General features: G+C 38.4%; 1 pseudogene across 1 annotated transcript; it reads right to left on the reverse strand.

Moving 5' to 3' along the window:
• Positions 1-14,016: 14,016 nt before the first annotated feature.
• LOC311616205 (nuclear prelamin A recognition factor-like) lies at positions 14,017-15,280 on the reverse strand (annotated as a pseudogene). Its single transcript has one exon. The product of its transcript is annotated as a nuclear prelamin A recognition factor-like (transcript).
• Between the last annotated feature and the right edge of the window lie 7,517 nt (positions 15,281-22,797).

Here is a 22,797-nt window from a genome sequence, read left to right on the forward strand (position 1 = left end):
GTGGTTAGGTGCAATAAATATGAGTATCCTAGTCTACCCTAGAGTGACTGTGTAACCTCAATTTAGGAATAAAAAGTCCTAGTTCTAGAACTACCCAGAACCCTCTTGAACACCATTCCACCATGACTCCAACATCTTATTAGTTATCTTTATTGGTTCCAAAAGTGTTTGCCATTATTATAGCCTATTAAATGAATACTGAATCAGATGTATTGTTATATCTAATATACCATTGTATTTTTTTTTCATCTTTCTAAATCACAGTGCAGTTTTCTTTTGCATGCTTGCATAATGTACTGAGCACAAAAGTGTACCTTTAAGATTTTACTTTATAGCAATTATTTTTCCTAAAATTAAATACTATCAAATACAAAGTTGATAAAACTCTCTAATAATCTTTAAACATTAGTCTAGTTTTTAAAAATATTACTGAAAAATAACAAATATCATGAACTAAAACTTTTAAAAGAAAGATATGATTTAAAAATTCTAATGAAGCCATGATTTTCAGTTATACATGCTTCCTTTCAATTTTTACCTCTATATGTCCATACATTGTCATAGGTATTATCATATAACTAATTTTGGTTGCTTAATTTAACATTATATTGCATGCATTTTCTATGTTACCATGCATGATAAATCACTCATTTGATACATTACAAATTAATTTAGGTGCCTTTTCAAGGAACATTTTTATGGTTCTAATTTTCAGGTATTATCCTATATAATAAAAGGTAATATGCAAATTGTTCCCTTGGGTTGGGAGTTCGACCAGGGTACAGGGAAGGCCAACTACCTGTGGCCCCTCCCCCATCCAGTCCTGACCCCAATAGCCCCCCCACCATGATTAGGTCCAACTTCCTATGTGTCCCTCCTCTGACTAGCCTGGCCCAATTGACCTGATCAGGGCAGCCAGCTGGACCCCACCTGTGCACAAATTCATGCACAGAGTTTCTAGTAGATAATATTTCATGAATGTAGAAATTTTTCCTTGGAATTTTTATTTAGATTCCTAGTTAAGTTGGAAAAAAATACCTATGAAGAGAAGCAATTTCAAATGTATGTGTTTGATTTCAAGAGATTTTTAATGGGTATTAACTCAAGAAAAGTTATGAATAATAATGATTGGTTTTTGATATAGTCAATGATATACTAAATCAAAACTAATTATATTAATTTTAAACTAATATAGTTTATATTCTATTATAATTACATTATTATATTAAGCAACTAATTATGTTAGCTTGAGAACTGACATGACAGTATATAGTATTCATGTGAAGAAAGAAAATGAAACAAAGGTACAAAGAATGTTCTCTGCTATCTTGGCTGGACTATTTAAACTCGGAAATTTTGCAGTCTCCTTTGTGCATAAGAATGACAATGTATACTTAGCAGAGTTTTTGTTTGTTTGTTTTGATAATTTTTTTAAAGCATAAAATGTCCTGCTCTGCTCTTTCGTATGTAACATAGGATCAAGGCATAAAAAATGTATACCCCACTTTTTTCAGATTTCAGTTATATGATGAACTGTTATTTTTATTCTCCATGTTTTTTCTTTAAAAATCCTGTTTTTATTCATTAGCTTACCTCTTGAGAATTAGATTAGCATTTCAGTTAAAGTATGGGGTAGTTTTAAAAGTACATACAAGGCAGAAACAGCTCTATGTTTCACCTCTAAATAATTAAAGTAATTACTAACCCATAGTTTTTTACTTTTTTATTTTGAAATAATTGTAGATTCACAAACATGCTAAGAATCAGAGAGGTCCCCTGTAACACTCACCCAATTTCTCTTTGCTTACATTTTATATACTATAACAAAAAATCAAAACTAGGGAATTGACTATATAGATAAATGTCATTTTCTCACATATGTAGATTGAGCAGCAACTGATAGCCAAAGTTCAGAACTCTTCCATTGCCCCAGAGGTTTTCTTTGTACTCCATCGTCACACCTACACTCTCCCCAGCCACCATCCATAACTCCTGGCAATCATTAATCTGCTCTACATATTCATACTCTGCCATTTCAAAAATGTTTTATAAATGAAATCATCCAGTTTGCAGTCTTTAAGAATGTGTTTTTTATTCAACACAATTCCTTTGGGATCTGTCCAAGTTTTTGCATATATCAGTCATTGTTTTTTACTCTTGAGTTGTATTCAATTAAATGTATGTACCATAGTTTATTCATCTGTTAAAGGACATCTGGGTTGTTTCCAGGTTATGGCTATTACAAATAAAAGTTGTTATATGCAATTGTGTGCGTTTTAGTGGGTACACAAGTGTGTGCGTTTTAGTGGGTTCCGTGCCTCTGGAACAAATGGGGAATGGATGGAAACTGGCAGGCCCATGGTAGTCGTGTGCCGGGGAGGAGCCAGAGCCAGGGCTGGGCTCTGTGCTGCTCCTGCTCATCCGGCCCTGCTGTGCCTACCACTGCCTCTGTAGTGCTACTGTGGAGGCAGGAGAGCTCCACGCCACTGCATCTGCACTTGCCAGACCTGAGCCCTTGGCATCTGGTGCCCATTGGTCAGCTGAGTTGTGCCCCCGCTATCTTAGTACACTGACCACCAGGGGACAGCTCCTGTATTGAGTGTCTTCCCCCTGGTGGTCAGTGTGGATCATAGCGACCTGTGGACTGGTCATTCGGTCATTTGGTCACTTAAGTTGATATATATATATATATATATATATATATATATATATATATATATATATATATATATATATATATATGAAACGTGTGAGAGATCCATTTTCTTCACATCCCCTCACAGTATTTGTTTTTGTCACTACTTTTATTTTAGCTGTTCTAGATGGGAATGTAGTTGTGCAGAAAAATCGACATAGGAGAAATAAGATTGTTATCTCAGGTTTGCCCTTAGCTAGCAAAGTGGTACTTGGATTAAGGGAGCATTCCCACTATTTCCTGATAAGAATGGCTCACTCTACCTAAACTGTGTTTACAAACAATTTGTTTTATGTTGAACACCTGCTTTCCTTCTGTGAGTCTGGAATTTTGATACATGCTAGACAAAGGCTACCTAAGATGATCTGGGCACTGACTCTCTAATGAGCTTTCTCAATAAACAACTTTTAACATGTGTTACCACAACTCATTGCCAGAGGATGTAGGTGCCTGGGAGATGCCTGTTGGAAGCTTACACCTGAATTCCACTGGAATTCTTCCCATGCATTTTTTTCTTTGCTGGTTTTGTTTTGTATCATTTTGCTATAAGAAGTCATAGCTGGAAGTGTGACTGTATGCTGGGTCCTGTCAGTCTTCCTAGTGAATCAGTAGATGGAGGCGGTCTTTTGGATTCTGACCCAGTAGTAATAGCTCATGTTACTCTGAATGTGCATGTCCCTGCTGGGTACTGATGTTGAACATCTTTTCATGGCTGATTTGCCATTTGTATATCATCTTTGTGAACTGTCTTTCATGATTGTTCATTTTAAAATTGAACTGTTTTTGTCTTGTTTTGCTTTTAACAATTGAGTTTGGGAGTTCTTTATATATTTTCCTTGTGATTCTCTTGAATTTATAGTTTGCAACTATTTTCTCCCAGTCTGGAGTTTTTCTTTACATCCTCTTGACATGGCAAAAGATTCAATTTTGATAAAATTTTGGTTTTTCATTTGTGGATCATGCTTTTGATATTATGTGTAAAAATATCTCACCAAATCCAATGTGCCAATGATATTTTTATTTGTTTTCTTCTAAAAGCCTTACAGTTTTACATTTTACATTTAAATATATTAGCCATTTTAAGTTTCTTATTGAATAACATGTAAATTAATTATAATATGTCATACATACATTTGTATAACATTAATGTATAACATGTGTCTGATTGTTCCCTTGCCATTTGTTGAAAATACTATCTCTCCTCCATTTAATTGGTTTTGCACCTTTTCCAAAAGCCAGCTGGCTATAGTTGTATAGAGCTACTTCTGGGTTTTCTATCTTGCTCCATTGAGCTGTCTATCTTTCCCTCCACCAATACCATGCAACCTTGGTTGCCATTAATATTCAAAAGTCTTGATACAGGGTAAAGTGAGTTCTCCCATTTATTTTCCTGTTTTAGCTATTCCAGTTCCTTTGCCTGGACACATAGATTTTGGTATAATTCTGACAAACCAACAAAAAATCTTTCCTAATATTTTTTATGCTTTATACTTTTTATTTTTAATTTATCTTTATTGTTGAAAGTATTACACATGTCCCTTTAATCCCTCCATTCATCTCCTTCTTCCCATATCCCCCCACCATACCTACTGCACTGTTGTCTGTGTCCATGGTTAGGTGATTATGCACACAATTATTTGGTTAATTCCCCAACCCTTGCCTTAAACCTATAAAGCAATTTAAGAAAAATTGGAATCTTTATTATGTTTAGTCTTTAAGTGTATGGACACATTATGTCTCTCCACTTATTTATACCTTCTTTGATATTTTTATCAGAATTTTATAATTTTAAATGTATAAATTATGTGTATATTCCCTTTTTGAATGATTATACATTGCATTGTATTATAATTTTGATGTTTATGAAATAGAAATTTTTAGGGGTGAAATAGGCAGGTCTAGAAAATTTTTTTTAATAAAGCAGTCCATGGAATAAACACAGGGCTTCAGAGTTGCAAAAGGGCACATTTCCACAAGACAAGGGAGCAGGGATCCAGCAGAAGTTACATTGCCATAAGACAAGGGAGTTGGAGAAGGCAACAGTATATTTCCATAAGATAAGGGAACTGGGAGTAGCAAAAGGTACACATTTACAGAATAAAGGGCAGGAGGAAGAAAGCCTAGAGAGCAAAGGAGAACAAGGAGGGAGGAGGGCTCACATGTGTCATGTGAGGTTCGACCTTTGGGCTCCGGAAATGCTGTAGTGACAAAATTAGAAAGGGATGGTGACCAATCAGAGGGGATATCAAGGCACAAAGATCTGCAGCCTTTATAAACCATAGGGAAAGGGACTCAGTGGGACTCTTTCCCCCTCCCCACGTGGGAGTCTGTGCTTGTTCTTCAAAAATTTCCATCTTTGCTATACCATCTTCCATCCGTGGTTTCATTCTCAACTCCAGTGGACAAAGAGCCCAGGGAAGCCATCCAGTTATGCTCAGGGAGCATCACGCATTCCAGTTGAATATTCCTGTATCATTTACATACTCATTGCTAATAGAGAGAAATAAAGTTGATAACTGTATATTTATTTTATGTTCTGCAAACTTGCTGTACTCACTAATTCTAGGAATTATTTCTGCAGATTTCTACAAAGGCCATCATGTCATGTGTGAATAGAAACAGTTTTATTTCTTTATGATCTCTATACCTTTTTATTTTTTTACTTCTCTCTCTCTCTCTCTCTCATACTTTAGTTTTCAGATGTTTCATTATGATATGTCTTGGCATAGATTTTTAAAAATGTTTATACTATTCAGGATTTGCTCAAAGTTGTTATCTGTTGGTTTGTGTCTTTTGCCAAATTTGGAAAATTAAAAATTTTTTAAGCCCTACCCTCTTTCTTTTGTCCTAATGGACTATAATCTCATAATTAACCAATTAACATATCATTGTTTTATTGTTCCACAAATTCCTGAAGCTCTGTACATTTTAATTCCTACCCATTTTTTATCAGTGGTTAAGACTGGGTGATTTCTATTGTTATAATCTTTAATTTCACTGACCATTTTTCTGCCCCCTTTGTTTTGTTGTTAAGCTGACCATTGTGGAGTTTTTTTGTTTGTTTTGGTTTGGTTATCTTATTTTTTATTTTAAAATCTACACTTGGAAATGGTTTATATATTCTATTTCCTTGCTGATATCCTCTATTTCTTTAAGGAGACAATTACTTTTTATAGTTTTAATCTTGTTCAAGTTGCCTATGGAAATATTTTTATGATAGCAATCTTAAATTTTTATCAGGTAATTTCACCATATTTTTCATGCATCCCAGTGTTGATACATCTCAATTGACTTTTTTATTTCAGTTGAAATTTTCATGCTTCTTTACATGGTAAGTTATTTTCAGTCAAGGTTTTTGTTTGTTTGATTGATTTTTTTAATGTGTTTTTCTTTTTTTTCTTTCTTTCTTTTTCTTTTTTTTTTTTTTTAAATATGTGTTTTTCTTAACTAGTACTAACATTGATCCAGAACTGAAGAGAGCTGTGGGAGTCCAGGATTTCCTCTTGGTCTCTACTAGCTCCTGGGCTGGAGAAAGGTTTGTCATTATTGCTGACAGGGGGCATATTATAGCTGCTAGTGTGCCTCCAGGAGACCTATGAGGGGCAGGAATGCCTTGTTACTCCTCAGTAACCTCCACTGCCACAGCTGGAAGAGGGAGTGCACATTCACACTGAGTGATGGTGAAAGAGTTGTCTTTCCACAAGGCCTCTTATCATGCCACCCCAGAAAACAGGGGGCTCATTTTCACTGGGGGAAAGAAGTAGAGACTCAAGTTCTGATCTCTATTTCCCTACTTGGGCTTGTGGGACATTAACACTACCAACAGAGGGGTTGAGGGGTTTCATACTGTCCAGTGGGTATGGAAGACTTGGATCCCTACTTAGCCTTTGCAGATGTGGGGGAGAATGGGCCCACTGCTTTTTCTCTGTTGTTTAACTATAATAGAAGATTTTTGTATAAAATGTTTGTTTTATTAATTTGCCTTATTCTTGGTCCTTTGGTTAAAGAGAGCAAGCTGTTTTTTGTTTTTGTTTTTTAATATTCATAGAATACATTTATATTTCTTATGTACAATAGATCTTATTTTTAAATTATAGTTTACATTTAGTGTTATTTTGTATTAGTTTTAGGTGTACAGCATAGTGGTTAGACAATCATATACTTTACAAAGTGTTTCCTTCATATTGCCAGTACCCATCTGGCTCCATACATTGTTATTATAATATCATAACTATATTTCCTATGCTGTACTTTACATCCCCAGGACTATTTTGTAAATACCAATTTGTACTTCTTGATCTCTTCATATTTTTCACCCAGTCCCTCAACTTCCTCCACTTTGGCAATCAGTCTGTTTTTGTATCTGCTATTTTAGTTTTGTTTGTTTATTTTGTTCTTTAGATTTCATCTGTAAATGAAAACATGGCATTTATCTTCCTCTATTTACTTATACCCTCTGGGTACAGCCATACTGTCACAAATGGTAAGATTTCATTCATTTTCATGATCAAGTAATATTCCAATACTTCAATATTCCAATACTTGAAATATATATATATATATATATATATATATATATATATATATATATATATATATACACACACACACACACACACACACACACACACACACACAATGCTTCAATGAACATGGGTGGATATATCCTTTGAATTAGTGTTTTTGTTTTATGTTTTTCATATACGGTATATCCAGAAGTGGAATCGCTGGGTGATAAGACAATTCTATTTTTTATTTTGAGGACACTCCACCCTGTTTTCCATAGTGGCTTCACAAGTCTGCCTTACTGCCAACAGGGCTCCAGGGTTCCCTTTTCTTCACATCCTTGACAACACTTGTTTGTTGATTTATTGATGATAGACATTCTGACAGGTGGGATGTGATATCTCATTGTGTTTTCAATTTGCTTTTCTCAGATGATTAGTGTCTAATGGACATCTGTATGTCTTCTTTGTAAATGTGTCTATTCAGGTCTTTTGCTCACTGTTTAATTGAATATTTTGGTGTGGTTGTTTATTTTTGTTTTTGTTTTTGTTTTTTGTTTTTTTTGTGTGTGTGTGTGTGTGTGTGTTGAGTTTTATGAGTTCTTTATAAATTTTGGATATTTACTCCTTATTGGATGTATCATTGGTGAATATTTTCTCTAATTCAACAGGTTGTCTTTTGTTTTATTGATGATTTCCTTTGTTGTGCAAAACCTTTTACATTTTATGTAGTCCTATTTGTTAATTTTTTCTTTTGTTTCCCTTGACCATGAGATATATCATAAAATATATTGCTAAGATAAATGTCAGAATTTTTACTGCCTATTTTTCTTGTAAGAATTTTATGGTTTTGAATCTTACATACGTCTTAAAGCCATTTGCGATCAGACTCAAACCTCAGAGGGAAAGTAAGGGAGGATGGGGGTAAGGGGAAGAGATCAACCAAAGGACTTGTGTGCATATATATGGGCCTAGCCAGTGGCCATGGACAACGGGGGTTGGGGGGGCATATCTAGGGAGGGGTTTGGGATGGGAATGGGGGAATAAGGACAATTATGTGAGACCATAATCAATAAAAATAAATAAACAAATAAAAATAAAATAAAAATAACAAAATAAAAATAAAAGGCCAATCATGGTTTTGTTAATGTAATTAATTAAATTTGCTACTGAGAAAAAATTCCATCTTATTAAGATATCATGTGGTTAACATTTTGAATAAATTAAAAATAGAATCATCTTAAAAAAATAATAAAAGCATAACATACTAATTAGACAAGACAGCCAAAAGACCTTCTGGACATCATTCCAGACATTCTTCTGGATGAAGCCCTGGCAGCTGAGGCCGAGGAAGAGGCAGTTAGGGGCAATCAGGCAGGCAGGCACATGGTTAGGGGTGATTAGGGAGACACTCAGGCAGACTAATTAGTGGTAATCAGACAGTCAGGATTGGCCCTAAATTGGTAGTCCAGCATCCCCTGAGGGGTCCTGGATTGCATCAGGGCGCAGGCCAGGCTGAGGGATCACCCACTTTGCACGAATTTTGTGCACTGGGCCTCTAGTTCTTTTATATAGTATAAGAAGGTTGTCTAGTTTAATTTTTTTGCATGTACTTGTCTAATTTCCCCATTATCATTTATTGAATAAACTACCTTTGTCCCATTGTATGTTCTTGCCCCTTTGTGAAATATTAATTGACTATAATGGCCTGGGTTTATTTATGGTTTCTCTATTCTGTTCCATTGGTTTATCTATATCTGTTTATTCTAGTACCATGCTGTTTTTATTACTATGGTCTTGTAGTATTTTGTTTAATATCATGGAGCTTGATACTTCCAACTTTGTTCTTCTTCTTCTTCTTCTTCTTTTTTTTTTTTAAGATTGCTGTGGCTATTTGAGTTTTTTTGTGATTCCATATAAATTTTTGGATTATTTGTTCTAGTTCACCATTGGTATTTTGATAGCAATGCATTAAATTTATAGATTGCTTTGGATAATATGGATATTTTAATGTTTATTCTTCATATTCATGAAGACGTTATATGTTTTCCTTTATTTGTATCTCCTATTTATTTCTTCAGTGTGTTAAAATTTTCCATGTATAATTCTTTTACTTCCTTTTGTTAAATTTAGGCACTTTACTTTTATAGATACAGTTGTGTGATTTTTAAAAAAATTTTCTCTTTCTGATAGCTCATATCTATAATAATAAAAGTGTAATATGCAAATCAACCGAACAGCAGAACAACCACCTGGATGACCTTCCTGACAACCATGCTATGACATCTATTAGTGCCAGGCCAGCCAAGGTGTGTGCATTGCAATTGGTTGGAGGCCCGGCCATTGCCCCATGATCCTGTAGAGCAGTGTTTCCCAAATTTTTGACATATGTGTACCCCTTCTATAATTTTCTTAACACTGAGTACCCCTCGTACTCATGAGAATGTAGAATTAGGCGCAGCTAAGCACGGTGCAGTGCATATCCCCACCAAACTCCGGTGTAACTCGTACCCCCACCAAACTCTTCCCGTAACCCTGGGGGTACGCCTACCACACTTTGGGAAACACTGCAAGGGAAGCCCAGGCCATGAGCCAACATGGTGATCAATGGGAGGGCTCCATAATTACCCCAAAGAGGGAGGCCCAGGCCACCCTCTGCAGGCTGATCAATCACGGGGCTCCGCAGAACTAGGGAACTTGGGGGGGTGGGCAAGTGAGGGAGTGTGCCAGCGGACATGGGCAGCATCAGGCCAAGGCAGGTGTGGGTGTGGGCAGAAGGAGGCATGCATGGTTGAGAGGCAGCTGGGGCTAAGGAAGGGGGGGGGCAGCTAGGGCTACAAGGGCCTACCCTTGTAGAATTTCATGCATTGGGCTTGTACTTAGTGTATAAAATACAAGGAATTTCTAAACATATTTGTGAGTGCCCCATGTTGGGCTGCCAGTTGCAAGTGTCCTTCCCCCACTCCTTGCATGATTCAGGGTTCAGGATCTGGAGGAGGCCACACACAAATGAAAGAGACTAGACAAGAAAATATTAATTTGGGAATTGGGGAACAGGTGAAAGCCCAAGAGAGGACAGTGCTATGTTCTGGCCTTGAGATCCCTTTTATTCAGGTTTGGGATCTACCTATAGCCCTTAGGCAGGCAATTTCCAGTAACAGGCAAACTATCTTATCAGTAAGGATTTACGTGAGACTAAAAGGTGAAAGTTGCTTCAGCTACCTTTGTCTCAACTAGACAATGGGTGCATGGCTCTGACCCTTGCCAGAGCCTCAAGATTGATCAGCCTTCCAGGTTCCTTGTCCACTCCGTTTTCTGCTAGTGGAGGCAATAGGCAGCTCCCAACACATATTATATCCTTCTGTTTTATTAAATTCAGTTCTGGTGTTTTTTTGGTAGAATTGTTAGTGTTCTCTGTATACAGATTTAAGTCATCTTCAAATAATGACAATTTTACTTAGTTGTTTTCAATTTGGATGACTTTTATTTCTTCTTCTTGTCTGATTGCTATGGTTAGGACTTCAAGTACAATGTTGAGTAAGAGTGGTGAAAGTGGGCATCCCTGTCTTTTTCTTGATCATAAAGGATACACTTTTAGTTTTCCCTCATTGAGTGTGTTATTAGCTGCGGGTGTTTTATATACTGCCTTTATTATGTTGAGGTACGTTCCCTCTATTCACACTTTGCTGAAAGTTTTTTTTTTTTGTTTTTTTTTTTTTGTTTTTTTTTTTTTTTATCAAAAATGGGTGTTGGATTTTGTCAAGTAGTTTTTCTGCATTTATTAATATTATAATATGATTTATCCTTCATTTTGTTTATGTTAAAGGGAGCAAGCTTTTGTTTGTCTTGTCTGTGAATGTTGACTTTTCTGGGTTCCTAGTTTTTTCAGCACAAAGTTGGAGGGAAATGGAGGGAAAAAAACACACAAAAAAACCCTAGTGATCTCACCCCCATGTCATTCCTTGGGTCTCAAGACTTCTTGCTGGTCTGTTCACATTGTCTGCATCTTTTCACATCTCGGGCTCAAGTTTGTTTTATATCTATTATGATGGGTTGTTTTTTAATATATATTTAGTGAGAGAAATTGGGAAAAAGTCCTTATACTAGATTTTTTTTCAGAGGTGAAAATACCAAGTCTATAGGGTTTTAGTGAAGAGTAAATAAGATAAATTTCATCCAGGGTCTAGAATAGTGACTATTATTTAGTGACATTTAATAATTATTAGTATTCTACTCTGACATCTGCGTAAGTATTTTGAAAATTAATTAAAAGACTGATTAGATAAAATGAAGAATTTTTTCATTGATGGTATGATACATATTAAATTCACACATTTGGTAATTATCTTTTATCAATAACTTGCATTGAGTTTGTTAGAAAATAAAGATTTTTTGTATACATTCTACTAAATGAAAGTCATATTTCTTCTGTACAGCCTTTGCATGGGTTTAATTATTTTAAAATCTTTGGTACAAGCTCCCAATTTATATTTCTTAAACATAATTACTAAAAAGTAATTACATCAACTGGTCTCACTGCCCTATTGCCTTCCCATCTGTCCTTGACATTTAAATGGATTTTCTTGGGATGAAAGAGCATTGAAAAAAAAAGAGAGAGAAAGTGATAAGAGCATAAATAAAAAGAGCTCAAATTACTGAGTTCTCTCTCCTGTTTAGCAGTTTGAAACCTTAGAGAAACAACTGTAGAAATGCTTTCCAGTTAAGCTGTTCCATATCCAGTTTTCATAATGGTACAAAATGAAAATCCAGATAGTGGACAAGGCAAGATCATCTTAGCAGTCTTTTATCCCTTTTTCTCCTTTTTTGAAGACCCATAGATTACTTATGCTATTTTTCAGGAATTGGTCCAAGCACCCTTGACTGAGAATTTGCAAATTTGTTGTTAACTAGTGTTCCTATTATTTTCATCCCAAACCTTTGATCTACACAGCTCATTCTCTCCTCTCTCTCTCTCTTTTTTTTTTTTTTTATGTGTATCTATTCACTTCTTTGTATTAAATGTTACTGTTTCCAAAGTCTTTGCACAGAGCTCTGTGATCTTAGGAGGAAAAGCAGTATATAAATCTAACAAGCAAAGCCAAGATTGAAGTTCAATATAGAAGAACCTCCAGAAATTATTAAAGACTTCACTGAAAGAAAAATTAAACCTAGATATCCCATTTCCTCATATTTTCACTGCAGTAGAATCAGTGAAATCAATATATCTTAAATGAACCGCATGCAGTCTATTCAGGAGAATGACTTTGGGACAAAATTGAGCTGCTTCTAAAATGTGTTAAGATTGCTCATTCCCTGAAACAGTGTGCACAGAGTTTTAGCGAGAGTTTTAATCTAAATTGCAAAATTGAATTCCAGTGCATTTGATAGAACTAAAAATAGATGCTAATGGACTCCAGTATTAAAAATTGAAAATTTCATAGCACAGCCACAATATTATTAAGAGATCATACCCGTTTCATAGTTGGAAGTAAGGAGCTTCAGGATTAAACTGTTTGTAAATATGACAGATGAGAGGCCTGGTGCACAAAATTTGTGCACTGGGTGTGCGGGATTCCTCAGACTGCACTCTCTCCCTGTCCAGGACCCCAGGACCCCTCAGGGGATGTCCACTGCCAACAGTTGGAAATCCCTCTCACAGTTCAAGCTTCCTCATCCCTTAAGACCTGCCTTCTCACTGATCCTTACTACTCAGCTCACTGCTCCTTAGTGCTGCCATGGAGGCAGGAGAGTCTCCAGCCACTGCCATTGCACTTGCTAGTTTGAGCCCTATCGTTCTGTGTGGTTGTCTGTGGGCCAACTGTTCTTTTCCTTCTCTTAGGGCGATCAGCATGTGAGGGCAGAGTGCAATGTCATGAATGCAGAGGGCTACCCGGAGCTGAGGGGAGAGGCCGGGCCCAAGGTGTGAGAGGTGGACACAGAGGATGCTATTTCACCCAACTGTGGGGTGGGCTGGCTGGCCTTCATCTGTCTGACCCCACCCAGGGAGGGACTGAGCAGGGTGTCTGCCTCTCCATTTTCCATTCTTCCACCTGTGACACCTGTCACCCTTGCCAGGCCTCTCCCAAAGTGAGTTCAGCTCAATCCCTGAATCTAAATGGGCATAGGGGAGGGGCCTCCATTCCAGTGCCCCCTGATTCTCAGCGACAGGACCTGGTTGATAAGACCTGATCTCAGGACGGTGGCCACAGCTGCAGAACATGGATCTGTTCCAAGAAAAGTTGAGAATGCAGACTTTCGTATGAGCCCGTATTCCAAAAGGTGGCAGTTTATCCACATTGTGGCAAAGACACGTTCAAGAGTAACATAAGTGGGTAAAGTCAGGGCCAAACCGGGCCATTTACTCATTCAATCTCTCTGAGACGCATGGCAGAATCAAGTCTCAGCTCTTTGCAGGACACTTCTGGGTGTTTCTTTTTGTTTGTTTGTTTGTTTGTTTGTTTTTTGCCTAAAGGACAGTAGTCTGTCACCATTCTTGCTCTTTGGAATTTTTTCATCATCAGATAAAAGGATACGTACATTGGGACAATCCTCTTGAGATACAACATTCCAGTTGTACCCATGTGACAATGACAGTGCCCCTCAGAGGGAGGGAGCTGACGGATGGGGGGCAGGGAATTATGAAAACCAAAGTGATGACAGAGATGCTCAGCCTTTCCTTCATGTGTCTGACACCCATCTTCAGGTATCTGCTGAACCTTTACCACTTGATGCCTTGGCAGGCTGTCCTGGGCCCTGCCAGGCAGTGTGCATGGCCACCTGGGTCCAGGGAAAGTTGCCCCCTCACTCCCGACACTCCTAGTACAGCTCCTGCACATGGGCTCTGGTCTCCGGGCGGTGGGGGTTGGCACACCGGGATAGCAGCGTAGATGCCTACCATCTGCTGCAGCAATGCCCTGTCTGCTCACCTGTCCTCCATCTGGGCCTGGCCCCTGCCACTTAGGCATCCCTGGTGCAGGCCAGGACCTCCACAAAATGGCAAGGGACCTTGCCCCTCTACAGCTGCAGGACCACTTCTGGATGTTCCGAAAGCCGTAAGCAGCCTCAAAGTGTAGCAGAACCTCTCTGTCCCTTTCTTGGAAGTCTTCGTTCCTCAAGGTGTGGTAGGTGAACACCCCCATGTCCTCGTTGAACAGCTCCTTGGCCATGGGTCTGAAGCTGTGTGCCAGGTACCCATCAGAGCTGGCACCCTTGTGGAGCCTCACCTCATCCTCCTTCATGTCTCCAAACAGAGTGTCCATGGAGGTAGTGTTTGAGGCAAGGTCACATTGCTCTATTATCTGGACAATTTCACCTGAGGTTAACATGCAGTCAGCACCCTGGGAACTATGCAAAGCTGTGGGAACATCTTCTTAAAGGGCCTCCTGTTTCTTGTCATAACATGGGGCCACAATGACATGGAAAATCTTGTCTGGGGACAGGTTCTGCCATTTGGTGAAGTAATCCTTCACCAGAGAGCCCATGATCTCCTGGGGAGACTTGGCCATACAGAGGTGGCGGGTGATGGGGTAACCCAGCACGCATTCTGCATATCAGTCCCATCTGGGGCAGGCGGAGGTCAGCATGGGTAGCTGGGGTTCTTCCTCAAGGTGCTGGCAGTACCGATGCATAAATTCCTTCTGACTCTCCAGGATGCTGAAGTCTGCAGCTATCTTCATGTCAAAGACAGTGAGCCACAAGGCTTTTGAGAAATCCATAGAGCCTTCTCGATGGATCAGTGACATTGAAGCTGAATTTAGCAGCAAAATAAGACAGAGACTGAGGACACATGGACACTGCCAGCACCTTGTTCTGTGAGGTATCATATTTCTTATTAAGGTTCAGAACATGGAAGAAATCCTTGGTGTTCTGTTGAGAAACTTGGATCCCTTTCTCTGCGGTCACACACCTGTCACACGCTAGGCAGTCACTCAGAAATATCTTGGTATCAGCCAATTTATGGAATTCTCCCTTCTCTTCTTTCTCCTAAGCTGGATTCCGGACATTGACTGGGGCATTCTCTTGGTCATTGTTTTTTTGTTTTTCTACTACATTCCTTCCTTGTGTGGTGATCACACTTCATCTGGAGTGGGATAGGTGGGGGCCGGCTCCATTGACCTGGAGGAAGCACAGGGAGAGCAATCAATCACCACTGGTCACCCCTGGAGCTGCTGGCATTTCCTTTCTTCCTTGTGGAGCATCAAAGGAGGTTAAGTGGCTGCAGTGGCCAAGACCAAGTTCCAGGAGGCCAGCAGTGCTGGGGGGACTGTGCTAACAGCACTGGCCCATTGGTTCCTGTCCTGTCCTTTGGAGATTGTACCTGCAAGCCTACTAAGGAAGCCAGTCCCCAGTTCCTCCCTGCCTCCACCACCAATTGATTGGAATTTGAGGGCTGGGAGGAGTGACCAAGAGGCCTGCCTTCCAGCTGCTCGCCAGTTCCCGTGTGTCACTCACTCCAGTTCTCCGTTAGCCATTCTCTGATCAATGGGAGCCTGCGGGCTGGGGGAGGAACCAAGCGGTCTGCCTTCTGCCCACTTAACAGTCGCTGCTGCCTTGGATTCACTGGAGCCTGAGGGATCCGGTTCTCCCATTAGCCATCCCCTGATCAATGGAGCCTGTGGGCTGGGGGATGGACCCGTCGTCCGTTCGGTTGTTATGGATCCTGGGTTTTTATATATTAGGATAAACAAATAATTTCTTTGGAATTTAGCTAGGAGTTTTGCAAGTATCCAATTTTCCAGAAAGAGTATAACCAACACCTACATTAGCATGACACAGTACATATAACCACCCAATAATCCAAGGGATAACGGATAGCAGAATACAGATGATTTGAAAATCCTTTCATTTTTCTTCTATTCTAACAACACAAATTCATTTTTCTAAGTTTAAGAAGGAAATATATGTGAATATTATATATATATATATCTCTATATGTGAAAGGTAAACTGAAAGATAAAATAATTAAAGCATAATACACTAAATACATGGAATATATTGTATAAGGCATTTCTGCGTACATTTTTTCTCATTTAATAACCCCAACCGCCCTATGAATAAGGAGGTAATAGCTTATTCTAGACTTGAGAGTCACAGTTCCTGATGGGCTCCTAGCCTCTTGAGAGATGCTTCATCTGTGTAAGCTTCATTAAAAATACAGCCTATGATGGTCATGAATTATACTGGGTGATTGTCACTGTATTACCCTCATTTACCTGTGATTTGTTCAGGATCACTCAAAATGTGGTATGCTGGCAATAAAAATAAATAAATAAATAAATACTGCAAACCAAACATATTCCTTCTATCAAGACTTCAACTGGACAAATGGAAATAATCTATCATTGGGTCTCTATTTCAGTCAAAGTCCAGGCAAAGACATATCTGATCTTTGAGAAGACAGAAACTATTATAGAGAATTATTACATATATTTACTTACAAGACAGAAAGAAACATTAATTTTATCATTTTTAAAGTGAAACACCTACCACCTCTAAGACTGGAATAAAATTAAAAGGTTTGAATGATTAAGATTTAGAAGCTTAGACAAAGAGCTCCACAGAGCAGACATGCTGGCTTTGGAGGAGGTATTGACCAATGGTGCCGACGTTTCTGACCATGGAGGAGGGGGCTTAATTGTCTGATGCCCAGGCCAGATCTTTAAGAAGTAGGCATTAGCTTCTGGAATTAATGTCTCAGAAAAAGGCATGATGAGGATAGGCCTGCACACGTAGAAGAAAAAAACAACTACAAACGTGATTCAGTATCTCCTTAGGAAGGAACTGCTGTCTCTTGGGTTAGCATTGCTGGGCGAGGCTCACAGAAACAGTAGCTAGCAAACAACCAAAAGGAGCAGGCAGCCAGCAAAACCAATACGTGGTTTAGAATCCTGCTCCAGCATCAGGTAACAAATTACTGAGGGAAGGATTTGAATCTGAGAAAGAAAGCATTAAAACTCTCTACTCCTTTGGCTACTCAGTTTTTATACAAGCTCTTTTATATGTATTTTAACTTCCATAATAACAAAACAATTAAGCTTTCACTTAGTATGATACAACTGTCTTTCATTCAAGTGAAGAGATTCTTTCACTCTACTGAAATAAAAAGGTGTAAATTCCAACAGTTATTGTATCTGAGTCTGGGAAACTGTCACATTATTTATCTCTGATCTATGTTAATTTATCCTCTAATTCAGTCACAGTCACATTTTGTTCTCTGAATTATAAATCTTATTACATGAGAGATAAATTATGCTGCAAAATTATAAACTTAACCTTATACAAAATAATGAGGGAAACAGATAGAAAAATAAAATTACACACACCTACATACACACACATATACATACAACATACAATTCATATATATGAATTCCTTATTCCTGTATCTTGAGATTATAGTTTATATTCATAACTTAAATCTTAATTTTTTTTCTAATTTTTGTTTTGTTTTAAACCCAGAAGCTTTAGACCAGAAGAATTCCTTCTATGTGTGTGTGTGTGTGTGTGTGTGTGTGTGTGTTTTGTGTGTGTGTGTGTGTTTTGTGTGTGTGTGTGTGTTTTGTGTGTGTGTGTGTGTGTGTGTGTGTGTGCCTTTAGCTGACAAAGTGATTACTTTTTTAGTGTGGTAGCCTCTAAATTTTAATCTTGAAGAATCTAAAATCTTAACAGTCCTTATTTTTTATTGTTGTACTTTTTGTTACCTTATTTTAGTTATCAGACATGAAAATACCATGAGAGTTGGCAAATAATTATCTGAATTCCAAGGATTATCTTTCCTGAATCCATATTATAGCAGCACCAACTTTCTCCTTGGTAATCTATATCAGCCAACCCCCTGAGTAATAGAGGAAACATTTTATTTATCTATTGAATCAGGGGCATGAAGGGCAGAAAAGGGCCAGGTGACAGTCTCAGTTGCAATTCAGTAGAACCAAGGCTGTAGGAAATTTCTCTCCCTTGGAGACAGAACCTCCAAATCAGTAGATATCACAATTGAAGGGATGGAAAATAAAACCCTGTGATCAAAACTGTTTTAATAGTGACAAGACTCACTCTTACTTCCACTCTGATTCCCAGGTCTATGAATTCGAATTCTAGATACACAGGAAACAGTGAACATTTTGGTCAATGATTAAAACACATGCAAGGTTCCAAAGGATAGAAGTCCATTCTTTCAAATGTCTGAATTTGTTTTTTCCTCTAAACTAGCACTCTGAGTCTTCAGTAGGCCTTTCCATCAATGGATTAGGACAACTGTTAATAAGACTAATAAATTTCATGAATCCATAGGTGGTGGTTTTGGCAGAAGCATTAAGGGTAGGAAGGCAAATCCATATTCAGAATGCATGTCTGTTTCAATGATGAAAAGCTTTGTACCCTCCTTGATTAAGTGGCATCGTACTATGTTGTTTAGTCATCCCAGGAAGTGGCTCCATGCCATGACTCACTATTGGTCTCTGCTTTTGGCAGGTAATGCACTTACTAGTAGCTAGTCAGTTAAGCATTGTTTCAAACATCCATGAAGATAAGCCCTAGAGATAGGTTCCACCCCTGCCATTATGGTTACAATGGACACACTGAGGGGGAAAAAAATGGTGGCTGGATAAAGAGACTGACAGAAGCCAATTAAATGTGTCATTGTGTAAACCTAAGAACCTCTTCTGAATCAGATGACCTTTGCAAAGCATTTAAATAAGACACAATTCTTTTCTTCTATACTCACTGAGAGCTTCATCCACACACCTCTTACACAGACTCCATATCACCGATTTTCCAATCCTGTTCTTTACAAGTCCCTAACTGTCCAGGAAAACCATTAGTAACTACTCATGAATTCATGTAGATTTGTTCTTTTGACCATCACTTGGCCTAGATAAGTGGACAACTAACTATAGCATTTGAAGCTCTGAACACTAGAATGTTTTCCTTCGATTTTTCCTCTAAGGTCAGCTCTGACTGAAGCTGTTGTGGTAGGTGGCTAACTAGGCCTAGATATTTTACTCCTTAGCCAAATGGTTATAGGGAACTCTCTAAAGGCCCACAGGAATAGATTGAGGATAAAAGGAAATATAGCAACAATTATGATTAAAGATGTTTGAGCCATATACTCATTCAATTTACATGTACTTTCCAGACTACTTCTTCAGGTTTGAGTTATTATATTTTCTCTTGCTGATTGAATGTTGTTTCATATGCCCAAACTTGTGAACTGGTCAGATAGATAACATCATTTCATAATGAAAAGCACAGGTCACCTGGAAGATACTGAACACTATTTGTCCCATAGTGCTCAGATTCTTCCAGCAGTATCAAGCAATGAGAAGTCTCAAAGGAGTGAACAGCTATTTGCAGAGGAGACCAAGTATTTCCCAAAACCCCACAGGGCTTCTCTATAATTCTCTCATTAGTCCTTGCTAGATGATTCATACAGATGCCTGATTTGCCCCAGACACTTAAAAGTAGTAGATCTTTTGTTCATAAGGTGAAATGAAATATTAACTGGGACTTCAGCCTAGAATTTCTGCTAAGCCATTTCTTGCTCTAATTCTCACTAAACACTGGAAGACTTACAGGTGACTAGGTAGATGATTTAAAATAACATACTAAAGTAGGTATATGATGCTCCCTGATCCAAAAGGCCCAATAAGCACTGGATTTATTTCTGACAATTCTCTTTCTTCAAGTTGTCTTTCAGTGTGAGGGGGATGTTATGACACCAGAGGCCTTGTGCACAAAATTCATGCATGGAGGGGAGGGGGGTCAGACATCCTTCTCACAATCTGGGACCACTGGCTCCTAACTGCTCACCTGCCTGCCTGATTTCCCCTAACTGCCTCTTTCTACTAGCCTGATCACTCCTAAATGCTCTCTCCTGCCAGCCAGATTGCCCCTAATTGCCCTCCCCTGCTGGCCTGATTGCCCTCAACTGCCTTTCCCTGCTGGCCAATTTGGTTCTGATTGGTCAGTTCCTATGCTAGTATCAAAAGCTCCTCCTCCTAGACAGCCATTGGTTTCCCATAACACCCATCTTTGGTTCTCATTGGTTGGTTCCTAAGCCAGTCAGCGTCAGAAGCTCCACCTCCTAGACAGCCATTGCAGCCATTGGTTCCCCACAGCATCAATCTTTGGTTCTGATTGGTTGGTTCCTATGCCAGTCAGCATCTCCAGGCCTATCTCTGGGCCTAATCAAAGAGGTGGGGCTTAACAGCAGCCCCTAGGAGGCCAGGAGAGAAAGAAAAGCCTGGCTGTTGGGAAATATCAGAAAGAAAGAGAGAGAGAAAGAGCTTCCACTGAGGCTGCAGATCAGTCCCTGACTCACTTTCGAGGTTTCAGCCACCTGGGCAGCCAGTGCTGGGTCAGCAGGCTGCAGGTGGGCAACCCAGTGCTGACTTCTGTATGGTCAGCGTTTGGTCATGAGCAGTCCTTACAATCCTAGGTTTTTATTATTAAGATGTTTCAGAAATTTTACTCTTAGAAATGTCCCTGAGTTAGCAGGCCCCTAAATATTCTTGGAGTTTATATTCTACCCTCTGATTCATATAAACTGTGCTAAAAATCTAAAATACCTGCTACTCTCTCTTCTGAATGTCAAATAAGCCATTATGTCAGTGGAACAATGTGATGTTGTACAGAATATAAAAACTATTAAGATCTCTGTAGAATACATTATCACAGAGACTAGAAAGTTGATAAAGTCCTGAGGGGAGATTTCAAAAAAATGTAATCTTGGTCCTGCTAGGTAAAAAGCAACAGTCTTCGTAGCCTTTTCAAATTGATATGTAGAAAACTGCATTATCCAGGTCAATAGCTGCATATCAAATACCCAGAGAGCTATCTGTTTGCTCCATAAAAGGTAGTATGCCTGGAACAGCAGGGGATACTGGAGTCTCTACCTGATTTAAACACAAACATTCATGTTCTCCAAGATTTACCCACTTTCTGCACAGCTACAGGAGGCAAGTTAAATGGTGCTATTAATCATCACACATCTTTCAAGATTTTGATGTTCACCCTACTATCCACAATGCCCTGAGAATGTGGCACTGCTTCCCCATCTATTATTTTGGAAAAGAAAAAAAAAAAAGGTCTAGAGGCTTCCACTTCATCTGTCTTACTATAATGGCTCCACATCATTGGCCAGATGTTAAATCTTGGGATTCTACCAGTTGCCAATTACAACTATTTCCATTGTACATCCAAGAACTGAAGAAATAACCATGGGTAGGATGAGACATCTAACATGCTGGGCTCAGTGTGATATAAAGTAAAGCAAAAATCCCATTTAGCACTGAATCAAATAAAATCTTTTGTAAGCTAGTGGGTCAAGAACAATTATTACATTGTATATTTTCAGGACTAGCTATTAATTCAGAGGAAATGTCTGACAACTTCCAAAAGTTCTAAATAGCTACTTTTTCACAGTGTGAAAATACTCTAGCAAACGCAATTATCTTTGGGAGGTGTTTGAAAGACCTAAATCCTAGATTGAATACTCGTGGCATTGCTGTAGGGCCTTTTCTACAGGGAAATCTAGAATCTCCTTTAATATTTTTTTTTTAGGCTTAGCCCTGGAAACCAGATGAAAAACAATGATTTATTATCATGGTACATCAATTTAGGTTTAAAACCACCAGATCTAGAGTTTTTTCTTTCCTGTTACTTAAGTCAACTAAATTTTAGTAACCAGACTATATATTCATTGATAGAGATACTATGATCAATTAACCACCAAAAAATATCCCTGAGAACCAAAACTTTAGCATCTCCACTTCATTAAATGCAGATCATGGTTGAGTCCAAACTTTCGTCAACCAATCAAGCAAACTATCACAGCCACTTCCAGGTGCACAAGTTGACATATTAACCCAGAATCTCTGGTCAGCACGTTCATAGCAACAAATCCAACCTGATTCAGCGTTTATTTCATCCTCCTTCTTATAACATTCTTGAATATATTCTCACACATAATTCACATTTCTTCTGATATGAATTAGCAAAATCTTGAAATTATTTTGACACATAAGCTACTTTCTCTGGAGGCTTTTTTGTACTTGCCTCTTTGGAGCACGTTGCAATATGTCCCTGCTTATGGGTCTAGTGACAACAAGATGTTATGGGGATTATTCTTAAATGAAAGTAGCATCTCTTGGCAAGAAAACTACGACAAATATTGTTATAAGATATTCAAGCAAGAAAAGATTTATGAGACTAGTGCAGAGAACCCACTTCCAAAAGTTCAAAGTGACACAAGTTTTAGATGCTCAATTTTTCATTTTGTCATAACATTCATGTGAGATAGCTGCAATTCTGACTATGCTTCATATTTTAATTCTGCAACCCAATGAAACTTTGTGTTTAATTTTAGCCATATTGGCCATTTATTTCTTATTTTAATTTATTTTTAAATATATTTTTTAAATTATTTCAGAGGAAGGGAGAGAGAGATAGAAAAATCGATGATAAGAGAGAATCTTTGATAAACTGCCTCCTGCATGCTCCTTACTAGGGATTGAGCCCACCTGAAATCCAGGCATGATTCCTGACTGGGAAATGAATCATGACCTCCTAGTTAAATGTCTATGCTCAACCACTGAGTGA

The sequence above is a fragment of the Pipistrellus hanaki genome (genome assembly GCF_964339955.1).
Source record: "Pipistrellus hanaki genome assembly, chromosome: 2".
Classification (NCBI taxonomy): Eukaryota; Metazoa; Chordata; class Mammalia; order Chiroptera; family Vespertilionidae; genus Pipistrellus; species Pipistrellus hanaki.